Source organism: Rattus rattus, chromosome 5 (assembly GCF_011064425.1).
Source record: "Rattus rattus isolate New Zealand chromosome 5, Rrattus_CSIRO_v1, whole genome shotgun sequence".
Lineage (NCBI taxonomy): Eukaryota > Metazoa > Chordata > Mammalia > Rodentia > Muridae > Rattus > Rattus rattus.
This window is the reverse complement of record NC_046158.1, coordinates 106,103,030-106,118,497: the sequence shown is the minus strand read 5'-3', so window position 1 is coordinate 106,118,497 and position 15,468 is coordinate 106,103,030.

The window sequence follows — 15,468 nt, the reverse complement described above, 5'->3', positions numbered from 1 at the left end:
TGCAGTGGGTGGGGACAGTGTTCAGAATCCAGCCCCCCAAATCTTTAGTCCTCTGTACCTTCTGTAAGACCCTTCCAGCTTCCCTGCAGACCCTGTTTCCACTGTCTTGGAGGCCTATAACTAGAGCCTGTGTGGACCCCCAGCACGAGGTATGGTAGGTATATAGGTGCTGAGCAGAATATTATGCCTTTGCTCTTTGTTTGGGGAACTTGGATCTTATGGGGGATGCAAGGGAGAGCTACAAGAACTCCTGGACCAGGAATCATGGTCTTATGTCCCCGCGGCACCATCATGCAAGTTGGTTCCAGGGCTATGAGGCTGTGCCGCAGTCTGGGTCCCTTCCCACCAAGCCAGTCTGGAGGCTGATACAGCAGAACTGGCAGCCCAGCCAGGGAGTCTGGGCCATAGATCCCTGAAGCTGATAGGGGCTCTTATCCTTGGCATCAGCCTCACAGATGACTTAATGGCTGATTCCAGGGACAAATTACAGAGCGTGAAGGGGGACCATCATGTCTAGTCTTGCTGAACAGAGTCACCTGCCATGCCTGGAGCCACAGTCTTGGAGAAGGAGGAAGCCCTGCTAGCTGAGGTCCCTGCTGCAGCTTAGCTCTGTGGGAAACTCCAGCCACCTTGACCCCGGTGCTAGACTGAGCTGCTGGGTCTCCTTGCAGGGTGACAGTGTGGCTCAGAGTTTGTCCGGTGCCTCGGTCCTTGCATGTGAGCCAGTGTGGACCTGTCACACATACGTCCCAAAGCCACTGAACCTTCTCAGCTCTGGCACACACAGATGAACTCAAGGAGGCCAGACTTAACCATAAAAGAGTAGCTTGCCTTCCTCTTCTGCTGGAGTCTCAAAGCAGGGGGAAACCCCACCTTCAATACCTGGTGAAAGCCCAAGACTGGAGTAGAAGAGCCCACATGCCTCCCCAGCTCCTCTTCTGACTCAAAATCCCCTGATGCCACCACCAATGAGTCATCTGTAGGATGTCTGCTACCCCTCGCTACCTCCTCAGGACCCTGTTTCTCCAGAGCCATTCACTGGGAGCCTGCCGAGAGGAGACAAGGCTCTGGACATGTGCTGGGGATAACATGAGATGGGGCCCCAGCCAGGCTGGCTGCACAGTTGCTAATGCCTCCTTGCTAGACAGTGAGTGACCACACAGTTGGTCTCTGTTTAAGGTTGTTCGTGGCCTGGCTATTACAGAACAGATCTAACAAGTGAGTTTGGGGCTCAGGTTTTATTTATTTTTCTTTCTTCTATTAAAACTGTGTGGGACTCCTTTGGAAGAAATGATGACTCTCTTGTGTGTTATTCTTTTCTGTAACCATTTATTTGGATGGCTGCTTAGACGTCACTGGCCTTCTGCCTTTGGGATTCCGGTTTGTCCACCCAGCCTGCTTGCAACATGGGTTTCCCTTCCACAATCAGATACTCCAGGCTCTACCCTGATGCTGTTCCCCTTCCTCCTCAGTCCAAGCCCAGCCTCAAGCAGATGGCCCAGGGTAGAAAGGAGGTGTGAGTGACTGGGCAGAGAAGCCTGAGCCAGGGTAGTCATAAAGGTGAGAGTGACCGTGGTGAAGACTGACAGGCCACCCCCGTCCCTGCCTGAAGAGTGAGTGAGTCAGGAGTGACGTCAGTTTTCCGGTGCCAGGCCTCCCACCCGGAAGCTATGCTGCAGCCACCCCCATAGGCGCCTGTCAGGCAAAGACCTGTACCCCAGTCCCTGAGCGCAGCTGCCATCACAGTCTTGCCAGAAGGTCACATGCCATTCAGTCTCCTGCTGGGGAAGGTGACTCAAGAAGGCCCAAAGATCATGCTGGTGAGAAGTAGACCGGCATTTAGTAGAAGGAACTGGCCTGTTCCACTTGTCTGTCAGATGAGTTTATGGGGGCAGAGGGATGTAGGCAGCTCTACCAAGGAGGCTCCCCTGGACCAGCCATCATGCTGAAATGTGGGCGAGGGGCCCTGCCATCATGAGCTTTGGGTCCCTTTTGTGCCATGTGGTCCTCTGATGGGCAGAGGCAGCATCTGAATAGGGTACTGAAGAACTCCTAAGAGCACGGTGAGAAAGTCCTACGCTTTTCAAATCCCTTTCAATGATCCGGCTCTGTCCACTTGTGGCTGGCTGGCTTTGGGGCCCCTGTGACCTCCACTTTTCCTCCTCTTCACCAATGCTCAGGTCCCTCACCCCTACATCATTCACTGACTCAGTCCTGAGAACTTGAGTGCCAGGCCTGCCTTGGGGGTGGGGATCTAGCAGTAAACCCCTAGCGACACCTTCAAGGAGCTGACCTCATTATCCCTTGATGACCACGTTTTATTCGTGGCCGGTGACACTAGTTATCCATTAGAGGAATGGTTATCTTTTCCTTTTAAAATAAATGCTAGGGTTGTAAAAGAAAATCAAGGCTACTAGGAAAGCTATTAGTAAGTCACAGACAGTTCCCAAACACTTTGTAACCGATGATGCAGGCAGGAGACGCTGGAGTGGGAACACCTTGCCCTGGAGGGGACCGTCACAGCCCCTTCCAGCTTTGTGCAGTGTGTGGTTCTGGGGATCTGGGTCTCCCCACAGCTATGGTCTTCCCATAAAGACAAGAGCTGTGAGTCACAGGGGAAGGAGGAGCCACAGTGGACAATGGCGAGCACCCCCACGGTCAGGGCAGAGTCTACACCTTGGCCCATGTGTGTCCATTCAAGGACTGGGGTTTCACCTATTCCCCTGCCTGTGTGTCTGGACATGGCTGAAGGAGACACCCCCTAGTACACCCATCATCCCCAGCTCTCAAGCCTGGACGGCACTCCCCCCTCCCCCCAGTTAACTAACCCCATTCCCATGGCAGCCAGAGGCATCTGTGGCTTAGGCACAGTGGAGGAATGAAGAGCAGGCTACGGAGGGAAAGCTGCCACCATTGGTATAGCTTTACAAGCAGTTCATTCCCAGAAATATGACCAGACTGGGTTCCAGGGTGACCAGAGGACTCCTGGGTCTCTGTCATGACTCTGTACACTGTGGTAAGAGACAAAGGGACTTCTAGGTCCTGGGGACTTAGAGACTTCCAGGTTCAGAGACCAGGCTGGGCTTCCCATACCCCCCTGAAAACAGCCAGACTAGTGGCAGTGGGAGTGGCAGGCAGCAGAGGTGGCAGAGGCAGGTTTAAGCTAACTCCATCAGTCAGCCTCAGGGACTCTGGCTGCAACACAAATGGGCTGCTCAATTAGTGTGGATTTTAGGCAAATACTTTAACCTTTCTGGGCCCTCGATAAAGAGAGCAGTGACTAGCCGTGTGTTAGGAGCCTTACAGGCGCTACTATGTGTAAGGTCCATCCTACCCTACTTATCTCTGTCTCTTGGGGAAACTGCAATGGCGTCAATGCATTTCCACAAAAGTATGCCTTGGCTACTTACAGTGGTCCATGCAACAATGTTTACAACGCGGGTTCTCCATTTGTAGGTCAAATGACCCTTTCACAGGGGTTGCTTAAGACCCTCAGAAAACACATATATTTATATTATACGATTCATAGCAGTAGAAAAATTACAGTTATGAGGTAGCAACGAAAATAATTTTATGGTTGGTGGTTACCCCAACAGGGTCACAGCATTAAGAAGGTTGAGAAACACTTATTTAGAAGAAGGGCCTAGTGAGAGGTGACTATGTCAAGAGAGTTGATGGGTTGGTGCCTGTGTTGTGGAAATGAGTCCCCACCACCACTAGAGTAAGATGGCCCTCCACTGATGCCTTCTTTAAAGCCTTCTTGTTCTGTCCCTGTTGTTTGTTTGTTTGTTTGTTTAGTAATTGGGCAGCCTCAGGTATTCGGTTATAGCACAAATGAACTGAAACTGAAACAAACCAAAGTTGAAAACTTTGGCGCTCTCTAGTTTTCTGATAACTTTATATGAGCTGTTGTCTTAGTTAGGGTTTTACTACTGTGAACAGATACCATGACCAGGGCAACTCTTATAAGGACAACATTTAATTGGAGCTGGCTTACAGGTTCGGAGGTTCAGTCCATTATCATCAAAGCGAGAGCATGGCAGCATCCAGGCAGGCACGGTGCAGGCAGAGCTGAGAGTTCTACATCTTCATCTGAAGGCTGCAAGTGGAAGATTGACTGCCAGGCAGCTAGAGTGAGGGTCTTAAGCCCACACCCACAGTGACACATCTATTCTAACCTGGCCACACTTCCTAATAGCTCCACTCCCTAGGTCAAGCATATACAAACCATCCCAGCTGTCATCCGAGTGGGGGGACCCTCAATTAAGAAAATGCTTCCATAACAAGCCTGTTGGGCATTCTCCTAATTTGTGATTGGATGGTGGAGGGCACAGCCCACTGTGGCTGGGGACACCCATCAGCTGGTGGTCCTGGGTTCTATAAAAAAGCAGACAGCAAGCCACAGGGAGCAAGGTAATAAGCAGCTCTCCATGGCCTCTGCATCAGCTCCTGCCTCCAGGTTCCTGCCCTGTTTGAGTTCCTGCCCTAACTTCCTTTAATTATGGAACAGAGATGTGGAAGCCTAAACAAACTTAACCTTTTATCTCCAACTTGCTTTTGGTCATGGTGTTTCATCGCAACAACAGTGACCCTGACAGCCACCCAGCCTGTGGGAATACTGACCAGAGCCTGTGTTTTAACCATTAGTTCCTGCCCTGTTTGAGTTCACTCCTGCCTGGACACATAACCCCATTCCCTTTCTTTAATTATGGAACAGAGATGTAAAATGATCAGCCTAAACAAACTTAACCCTTTATCTCCAACTTGCTTTTGGTCATGGTGTTTCATCGCAGGTCTGATCTGGGGATTGGGGCATCTCTATTGGCCTCTCACCATTCTCCAGGAAAAAAGTTTCCTTAGGTCCTCAGAGCAGAGGACGGTTTTAGAAAGCAAACACTCCAGGCATATCAAGCAAACACTCCTATCATCACTTCCATGAAGAGCAGAATGTCCTGGGTTCAAGGGCAAGCTCAGTCACTTCCACTTTTGGTGACCCTGGGCACACCACTTGCCTCAGACCTCCTCATAGCTCACCAAGTCTATCTACAGGGTGCTAGGGATGTGACCATGAAAGAGATAGCTAGACAAGGCTTCTGTCCTCTCTGGGGTGACCTTCCATGGTAGCCAGAGACCAGACTGTGAATATGTCATGTCAGAGCGGCAGAAGCTGTGACAAGCACTCAGAGGGCAGGCAGAGAGCAGACCCACAACAGGGAGGGCTCTGCTGAATGTGGACTTTAGCTACAACTTGGAGAAGACAGGACCGGCTGGGAGGAGGTAGCCCAGAGCAAAGCTACAGCAGAAGGCCAAGCAGAGGGGTTTAGGGAGCAACTGGCTGGCAGGCCCTTTACTTCCAGCAAGGATGTGACCCTATTGAAAGGCCAGTAGGAACCCTTGGAAGGTTCTGATGGGGCAGAACCATCAGACTGGCAGTTATCTGTAAGAGGTGAACAAGTAGAGTAAAGGAGGCCATGGAGTAAGGGCAGATGCTAATGCAGTGGTCAGGGACTTCAGCCTGGGTAGCAAAGGAAAATCTCCAGCAGGAACTCTGAGCCCACTGGAAGGGGTAGATGTGAGGAGGAGTGGGGAGGACTGTCTGAGTAGCCAGATTCCTAGGGCATGATGAGGCCCGAGCCTCCCGGTCCATCCTCATCCTCCTGAGCCTGAGCTGATCCTGCTGTGTGTGCATCCCGCAACTCAGACTTTGGTGATTGCGAGGGGCTTGCTCACTCTAAGCTGAGGCAAAGGCTAAGAAAGAAGATATCTAAGCCACAGTCCAAGAGAACTAGGAGGATATGGGGTGGGGGTGGAGGGGAAATGGACAGACGCAGCAGGATATGGGGACAGGGCCTCAAGTTAACAGCAGAGAGGAAGCACCTGGGAGGATCAGACAGGATTACTGTTCAAGTTAGAGAAGGTGTTTCCTGCAGATGGCGTTCCTGAAAAAGCCCAACTACTGCAGCTCATCACAGAGTCACCCCAGACACCGGGGTCACATGTGCTCACACATAGTCACCATTGCAGCTCATCACAGAGTCTCCCCAGACACCCCGTCACAGAGTCTCCCCAGACACCGGGGTCACATGTGCTCACACACAGGCACCATTGCAGCCCATCACAGAGTCTCCTCAGACACGGAGGTCACATGTGCTCACGCATAGACATGTACCTAGTCTCATACAGATGTACCTTCATGCTTACACAGCCCTACTAGCATACCTGTCCTCAAAGCCACAGTGCTATAGAGTTAAACCAAGACACCCTCTATGTCTCATGGACATGCGACACACTCACCATGATGTGGCCTCCCAAGTGCCAGCATAGCCCACAGGAACCCTTTTCTCGTTAACTCAGGATTGACAGTCCTCTTTCCCTCATTAGCCAGTGCTACCTCCTCTGTGCTGCCCAGGAAGGAACAAGCTCTCAGACTGCTAGGGACCATTTCTGGACCCGGTTACTGCCCTATCGCCTCATAGGTACTGACACCTACAACATTATTACACACACACTGCATTGGTTAGCTCCAAAGACCTCACATATACCCTTCACAAGGCTTACACCTTCTTTATCAGTGCTGGTCTGGGAGAGAGGTCAACTTGGGAGATCTCCAGGTTGAAGGAAATAGTTCATGATGTCTCGCCAGTCTTCAACTCGAAAATTTAGCAGTAGGGCTCCATACCTCTGGTGTCAGGCACTATACCGGGTGCCCTAGGGACACTGCCAGATGGAGATGAGCTTTGTCATTGCAGCAATGCAAGCCTGCAGTCCTTCACTGCTCTGGGATGAGGTGATTCGGCCAATGCTGTGGTAGCACCATGCTATGCCATGTACTTTCCAGGACCTTCTGGAGAATAAATCACCCTCTGTCCCCTTCTTCCTTCTAGGATGAGGCTGCTGGCCCAAGGGCCCTTCCCAGACTTTGACCCATATTAGGGCCTAAGCAAGGACTGGGCTTCAGCTTCCCAATGCAAAGAAGCAGAGCCAGGTTCACCATGAAGAGGAAAAAATCTTTGGAGAGGTGGCTCCCAGTGACCAGGAAGGGCCTCTCAGGCTAGACTGGGCAGGAGCTTCTGGATTGGAACCTACAGGAACCAGGCACATCCTTGTGTCAGCTATCACAGGGCTGGTTGGTTGGGATGGAGATCTCCCAGGAATGGCTCAAGAAGGGAGGAGGAAGCCCCAGGCTTCAGTGTGGAGCCCCGAAGACAACAGTCATTAGGCCAGACCCTTGGTGGTGCTGAGGCGCCTCCCTGCTGAGGGCAAAGGGGGCACAGAGGACACAGCACAAGGGACGGTGTGCTGCCTCCACTCAGGCCGACAAGCCAAGCCGGGGAGAGGCAGAGGGCAGGGCCTTCACTTCTCTCAGTCTGGCATTGTTCTCTCCACTCTGCCAGCCCTGCCCCTCCTCCTCCATCCCTCTCTCCTGACCCTCTTTAGTCTGCCCCTTCCTCAGTCCCCAATCCCAACCCTGAGCCTTAGCCAGAGAGGACAGGAGAGCACAGGGAGGAGTTGCTGAGGTAGGGACCCAGTCTTCCCACACCTTCTCAAGTCCTCCTCCATATCAGCCTCCTTCTGCAGACAGAAAGGGTGAGCCCCTGCCGCCCAGCCACTGGAGCCTACCCTCAGGATAGGCCTCAGGATAGCATTGAACTGGTTCCCTCCCTCTTTAAGCCTGGCTTTAAAAACTCCTCACACAGCTACCTGTGATAGCACATGCCTTTAACCCCAGCGCTCAGGATCTCTGAGTTTAAGGGCAGCCTGGTCAACAAAAATCAAGTTTCAGGATAGCCAGGGCTGTTACATAGAGAAAGCCTGTCTTGAAAAAGACAAAACAACATCAAAAAAACAATCATCCACCATGATCAAGTAGGCTTCATCCCAGGCATGCAGGGATGGTTTAATATGGAAAACCATCAACGGATCCATTATATAAACAAACTGAAAGAACAAAACCACATGATCATTTCATTAGATGCTGAGAAAGCATTTGACAAAAAATCAACACCCCTTCATGATAAAAGTCCTGGAAAAGAATGGAATCCAAGGCCCATACCTAAACATAGTAAAAGCCATATACAGCAAACCAGTGGCCCAACATTAAACTAAATGGAGAGAAACTTGAAGCAATCCCACTAAAATCAGGGACTAGACAAGGCTGCCCACTCTCTCCCAACTTATTCAATATAGTTCTTGAAGTTCTAGCCAGCAATCAGACAACAAAAGGAGGTCAAGGGATACAGATCGAAAAGAGAAGTCAAAAAATATCACTATTTGCAGATGATATGATAGTATATTTAAAGTGATCCCAAAGTTCCACTAGAGAACTACTAAAGCCCAGATAAACAACTTCAGCAAAGTGGCTGGGTATAAAATTAACTCAAATAAATCAGTAGCCTTCCTCTCACAAAAGAGAAACAAGGAAAGAAATTAGGAAACACCCTTCATAATAGACCCAAATAATAGGGCCAAGCAAGTAAAAGATTTGTACAACAAGAACTTCAAGACTCTGAAGAAAGAAATTGAAGAAGACCTCAGAAGATGGAAAAGATCTCCCATGCTCATGGATTGGCAGATTAATATAGTAAAATGGCCCTGCCAAAAGCGATCTACAGATTCAATGCAATCCCCATCAAAATACCAATCCAATTCTTCAAAGGGTTAGACAGAACAATTTGCAAATTCATCTGGAATAACAAAAAACCCAGGATAGCTAAAACTATGCTCAACAATAAAAGGACTTCTGGGGGAATCGCGATCCCTGAACTCAAGCAGTATTACAGAGCAATTGTGATAAAAACTGCATGGTATTGGTACAGAGACAGACAGATAGACCAATGGAATAGAATTGAAGACCCAGAAATGAACCCACACACCTATGGTCACTTGATTTTTGACAAAGGAGCCAAATCCATCCAATGGAAAAAAGATAGCATTTTCAGCAAATGGTGCTGGTTCAACTGGAGGTCAACATGTAGAAGAATGCAGATCCCATGCTTATCACCCTGTACAAAGCTTAAGTCCAAGTGGATCAAGGACCTCCACATCAAACCAGACACCTCAAACTAATAGAAGAAAAAAAACTAGGGAAGCATCTGGAACATCATGGGCACTGGAAAAATTTCCCAACAAAACACCAATGAGCTTATGCCAAGATCAAGAATGGAGGGATCTCATAAAACTACAAAGCTTCTGTAAGGCAAAGGACACTGTGGTCAGACAAAAGCCCAACAGATTGGGAAAAAGATCTTTACCAATCCTACAACAGATAGAGGCCTTATATCCAAAATATACAAAGAACTCAAAAAGTTAGACCAAGGGGAGACAAATAACCCTATTAAAAATGGGGTTCAGAGCTAAACAAAGAATTCCAGCTGAGGAATGCCTGAGAAACACCTAAAGAAATGTTCAACATCTTAGTCATCAGGAAATGCAAATCAAAACAACCCCTGAGATTTCACCTCACACCAGTGAGAATGGCTAAGATCAAAAACTCAGGTGACAGCAAATGCTGGCGAGGATGTGGAGAAAGGGGAACACTCCTCCATTGTTGGTGGGATTGCAGACTGGTACAACCATTCTGGAAATCAGTCTGGAGGTTCCTCAGAAAATTGGACATTGAAGTGCCTGAGGATCCAGCTATACCTCTCTTGGGCATATACCCAAAAAATGCCCCAACATATAAAAAAGACACATGCTCCACTATGTTCATCACAGCCTTATTTATAATAGCCAGAAGCTGGAAAGAACCCAGATGCCCTTCAACAGAGGAATGGATACAAACATCACAAATGGAATATTAATCAAAAACAACGACAAATTCAACTACTGGAAAATATCATTCTGAGGAGCTAACCTAATCACAGAAAGACATACATGGTATGCACTCTAAAAGTGGCTATTAGCCCAAATGCTTGAATTACCCTAGTGGCCTAAAACAAATGAAACTCAAGACGGATGATCAAAATGTGAAGGCTTCACTCCTTCTTTAAAAGGGGAACAAGAATACCCTTGGCAGGGAAGAGAGAGGCAAAGATTAAAACAGAGACTGAAGGAACACCCATTCAGAGCCTGCCCCACATGTGGCCCATACATATAGAGCCACCCAATTAGACAAGATGGATGAAGCAAAGAAGTGCAGACCGACAGGAGCCGGATGTAGATCGAACCTGAGAGACACAGCCAGAATCTGCAAAATACAGAGGCGAATGCCAGCAAACCACTGAACTGAGAACGGGACCCCTCCAGAATCAGAGAATGAACTGGAAGGCACCCAACAATGGCAACCAGGAGCTTCAGGGACTAAGCCACCACCTAAAGACCAGAGGACTGACCCTGGACTCTGACCTCATAGGTAGCAATGAATATCCTAGTAAGGTGGAAGGAGAAGCCCTGGGTCCTGAGGAACCCCCAGTGAACTAGACTGTCGGGGAGGGGCGGCAATGGGGAGGGTGGGAGGGAACACCATAAGGAAGGGGGGAGGGAAGGATGTTTGCCAAATGTACATAAGAAATACAAGTTAATAAAAAAAATAACAAAAAAAAAAAAAAAAAGACAAAACAAAACAAAAAATCAAAGACAAAAACCAAAACAAATATCTTCCACACACAACTTCATTCTCTCTGAACCCCAAATTCTGTCCCTTGCAATGGGACAGGAAGAAGACAAGAACTAGAAGATGGAACTTTCCACCATCCTAGCTGGACCCAGCAGATTCTCTCTCTGCACCTCTTCTCTCTCTCTCTTTGAAACCAGAGTTGGCATCAGTGGGTCTGAGGGAGGACATGGGCATCCTGGCTGAACAGACCAAGCTCTAACTTCACCATGGGTTATTTGTCCCACAAGACACACACACACACACACACACACACACACACACACACACACACACACACACACACAGACACACCCTTCAGAGTCTTTCCTCTGGGAACTGAGGTCTCCTTGAGGCAGGGAATGGCCAACAAGACAACAAGACCTCCACTGTTCCTTCTAGGCGAGTACAGCAAGCGTTTTGGCAACTTCTTTGTGCACCGTTGTCCACCCTTCACCTGCCAGGCCAGAATGCTTGTAGGAGTCGGATCCTAGACTAACTGCTAATGGGCCCAACTGGAAGATTCCCCATACATACACCACCCACCTACATCATGCTCTCTAGATCCTGGAACCAGACTATCGCTGACAAGAAACTAAGCCTGCTTGCAATGGCCCAGGCTCCAGGCACTGAGGGTTTTTTTAGCACTACTCTACCAGCCCCAAAGCCAATGGTGCCATCTTCTTTAGCTGAAAATATGGAAAAGAATGACTCGGCCACACTTTCACATTCCCAAGTACTTTGAGACTACCACAAGACAGCTTTCAGCTTCCGGTCCCTCTGAGAGACCAGCCCCACTACAGATGAAGAGATCAGGACTCCCAAGGACGGGTGCGGCCTTGCTAGCTCTTCCTTCTGTGTCCAGCAGCTTCTGAACTGGGATGCAATCAGCCCTGCTCACACCCCACCGAGTGGGAGCAGACTAGAGACAGATGTCTATCCAAGACCTGGGACACGTGACTTCCCATGTGGCCACGAGATCCCACCTTCTGGGACTCTCACCCCCATAAACCTGTCTTTACTCTTTAAACAAAAAAGTGGGGGGGATAGCAGGGTATGTCATGCCCCAGCATGCGTGTGGAAATCAGGGTATAACTTCATGGAATTGTTTGTCTCCTCCACCTTCTAAGCTTGTGAGAGCAGAGCTTTACCTGCTGAGTCTTCTCCCCATCTCCCCGTCTATGACCCTTCAGAGCTTATTTCGAATGAGGACATAGGAAGGAGGGCAAAGAAAGGGGCTTTGTGTGTATGTGGGGTGTGTTTGATGGTAATGTTTTTTGTTTTGGTTTTGTTTGTTTGTTTGTTTGTTTGTTTTGTTGATGCAGGATCCGAGTATTGTTGGTTTGGTTTGGGGGTTTGGTTTGGTGCACATATCCAAGGCTGTGAGCTGGCCTCTAACTCCAAGCACAGCACAGGTGACCATGAACTTCTGCTCCTCTTGGCTTTGCCTCCTAAGAGCTGGAACCACATTGCGTGTCTGTTTTCACTCAGGGCTTTGCGTGAGCTAAGAGCAGAGCCTTTGACCCGCTGAGCTACGTCCCCAGCCTGTGCTGATTAACAGGAAAGCAGCAGAATACTTAACACTGTGGTGTGAAAGGATCTAAGACTGGCCACCCACGCATGTTGTGACAGAACAAACTGTTCTGAGGCCAATGTGAGGTTATGGCAAAGAGGTTTCCCAAACCAACCAGTCCCTTTCAGAACTAAGCAGGCCCTGTCATCTCCTAACTATATTGAAAAACAAACAACAGCTTCTCATCCTATAACCCAGACTGGCCTCAATATTCTCCATTGCCCTGTCTCAGCCTCCCAAGTCCTGGAATCACAGACAAACACCACTGCTCTCACCCCTAACTTGACTATGATAATGGCCCTCCTCCCCAAGCATTGGGCTCCTGCCTCCCAGCTCCAGCAAGCTTCCACACTACTGTCAAAATATTTGTCTAAGGACATCTGAAGGAAACCCAAACCCCTCAGCAGACAATCAGGGCTGTCCTCTCTTCTGATTTCTGGTAAAGCCAAACAGTTCCCACTACCGTGCAGCTCCCTGGGTCCCCAGACCCCTTTTACTCACAGCATCCTTTCATCAAGGAGCCCAGATACAGGCAGAATGCTCCAAGCTCCCTTGCTGCAGTGCAGCACCAATGCCATCTCTCCAGGAAGCCTCCTGGTTTGCCAGTGACAACCTCTTGAATGCTTAGCACCCAGCACTGTGAGGGGTTCAGAGGCTTGATCCCCTGAGGCAAGGGTACATACTGCTGTCCCTACCCACCCTCCCCTCTCCCCAGCAACTTCCTCCATCCTCACCCCAGGGACTGTCTGCAGGCCTCCTTCATGGGAGAAATCTGAGACCCAGAGAGGGAAATGAGTCATGGTCTACTGAGGCCTAAGCAAAGGGCTGTCCATGGCAGATTGATTTAGGCTGCCCCTTTCCCCATCACTCTGACTGACTCAAGCTGCATCCCCTCACCCCACCCCACCACACACACACTCTCTGCAGGCCTTGGCTGGTCCTTCCTTCTCCCAAGAGTCAATCAGCATCTGAGCTGTGGAAAAGCCAACCCTGCAGGGCAATGGTAGTCGCTCAATATTGAGTCTAGGGCCAGTAACAGATCCTAGCAGGGAAAAGACCCAACAGCTCTTAGAATGAGGGAATAGAGAAGGCCTTGGTTCCTGTGGGATGGAAGGAATTATGACAGGGGTGACCAGGCTTGGTTTTAGTAATGCCTGTCTCCTCATCCAGTACCCTGGAGGCCTGAGAAGTGGGAGGTGGTACAGGAAGGAGGGGTTTACTGGTTAATGGGCCCCTCCAACTGTAGAAAAGGATACAAGAGGTTGATCCTGGGATCACCCAGCAAAATGGTATCCAGAGGCCTGGAAGCCCTGATGTAAAGCCAGACATCTCACCACACCCAACCCTGAAGGGCAGGGGTAGCTTCTCATTGAGTCCAGTGTGGGTAACTGATCCCAGCAAAGAGACCCAACAGCCCGTCAAATGAGAGAAATAGAAACTGTTCACGTACCAACAACAAGGAACCTTCCCTTCCCAGCCAAAGCCGGGCCACCCCTCTGATGAGTCATGTCCTCATAGCCTCACTGAGGAAGGGACCAAAGCAGGGCCTCCTCAGCACATGCTGTGGAAATTCACCGAGCCTCACCATCCGGGAAGGCATTTTGGAAACCATGAAAGGTTGTCTGTGGGGAAATGATTTAAATGAACAGTAGATTAATGCATTCAAGAAAGTCAGTTGGCTTGGGGACAGGGACAGCACCCATCTCTAGGGAGATCCCAATCTTCTCATACTGCCTAGCCCAGGGCTGCCTCTGTCCTATGTGCCCTCCTCTCCTAGCTGAGGACCTATGTTCCCTCAGGGCCTTTCTTTTCTTGGTCCCTCAATCTCTTGGCCCCTGCCATACTTCCTGAATCCTGGAAGCAAGGGAAGGCAGTCAGAGAGAAGAGAAAAGAGGCTCTTATGGTTGTCCACCTTCAGGCTGGGTCCACAGACAGTCAGTGCCCTCATGAGCCTAGCTGAGCTCTCTTTGTAATGCTTTTGCTGAGAGGTTCTCTGGGAACAGAGGCACTAATGTGCTTAGGCCCGGAAAGGCCTGGGACCAGGAAGAAATCATTCCTAGACTATCAGTAACCTGTTCCTGAAAGAATTTTTTCAAGATCAGCTGTCTCACACATGTTCAATGAAGCTCACCCCAGGGTTCTCTAGGGTCACAGAACTTATGGAATGTCTCTCTATATTAAGGGAACTTCTCGTGATCAGTTACAGCCTGCAGTCCAACTAACCCCACAGTGTGCAGCTGTGGATGGGAAGTTACCATATCTTCTAGGCTCCGCCCACAGTTACCTGTAACAGCCAGGTATGCCTAAGCTCACCTTAAAACTTATCAGGCTGTTGACAAATTTATCTCCTTTGTGAACCTATAAGCTACAGAAAACCCACTCAGATCTACCTCTGGTGGACCTGCCAATCAATAGCCTAAGATCCCACTTGCTACTTATCCAGAGGGTGGGATTCCTCTCCTGTGCCCTGGGATTGGGACTCCCCTCAACCCCAACCACCAAGACCTGAGGGTTTCAAATGTACTTTCAAATGTACATCTAAGAAAAAAAAATTTCTCCCAAACATACTTAACTTTATTCTCTACCTCTAATGTGTGTGTGTGTGTGTGTGTATGTGTGTGTGTGTGTGTGTGTTTCAGCATCTTGTCAGGTCCAGGCATTTACTCAAAATCTACATCCAGGACAGCTCCAGAGAAGCCACCCACAGAAGCTCCAATCTACCCTCACAGACACAGACCCTTCTACTGGACCTGCTCCTTCTTACCCACAGATGGTTCCGCAGACCCTGGACAGCAAGGAAACAGCCAACTCTCCTAAGACTGGACCAAATCCCCATCCCCATTTTCTCAGGTTTCCCAGAGACACGTCACCTCAAGCTCAGCAGGAAGTAGCTAAAGACCATGAAGGACCTATTCCTGCTTCACCGTCGCCCCTACCTAGTTCTTCCTTTTTTAACTAAACCAAAATGGAGGAATGTTAACGTTCCTTCTCAGCTCCATCCCACAGTTACCTGGTAGCAGCTAGGTATGCTGCCTATCCCCTCCTCACTCTCCTACCCTCCTACTCTCCTACTCTTACCTTCCCTGTCCCTTCTCTCCCCATTCCCCTCCCCTCTCTCTCTTCACATGTTCCTGGCCAGCCTCTTCCCCCACCCCGCCTTTCTCTCTCTGCCTTTCTCTGCTTCTACCCCCTCAACTTCCCTCCCTATGACCAAAATAAACTCTATTCTATACGATACCATTGCGTGGCTGGTACCTCAGGGGAAGGGATGCCTCAGCATAGGCCCACTGCGCCACTATGAAAC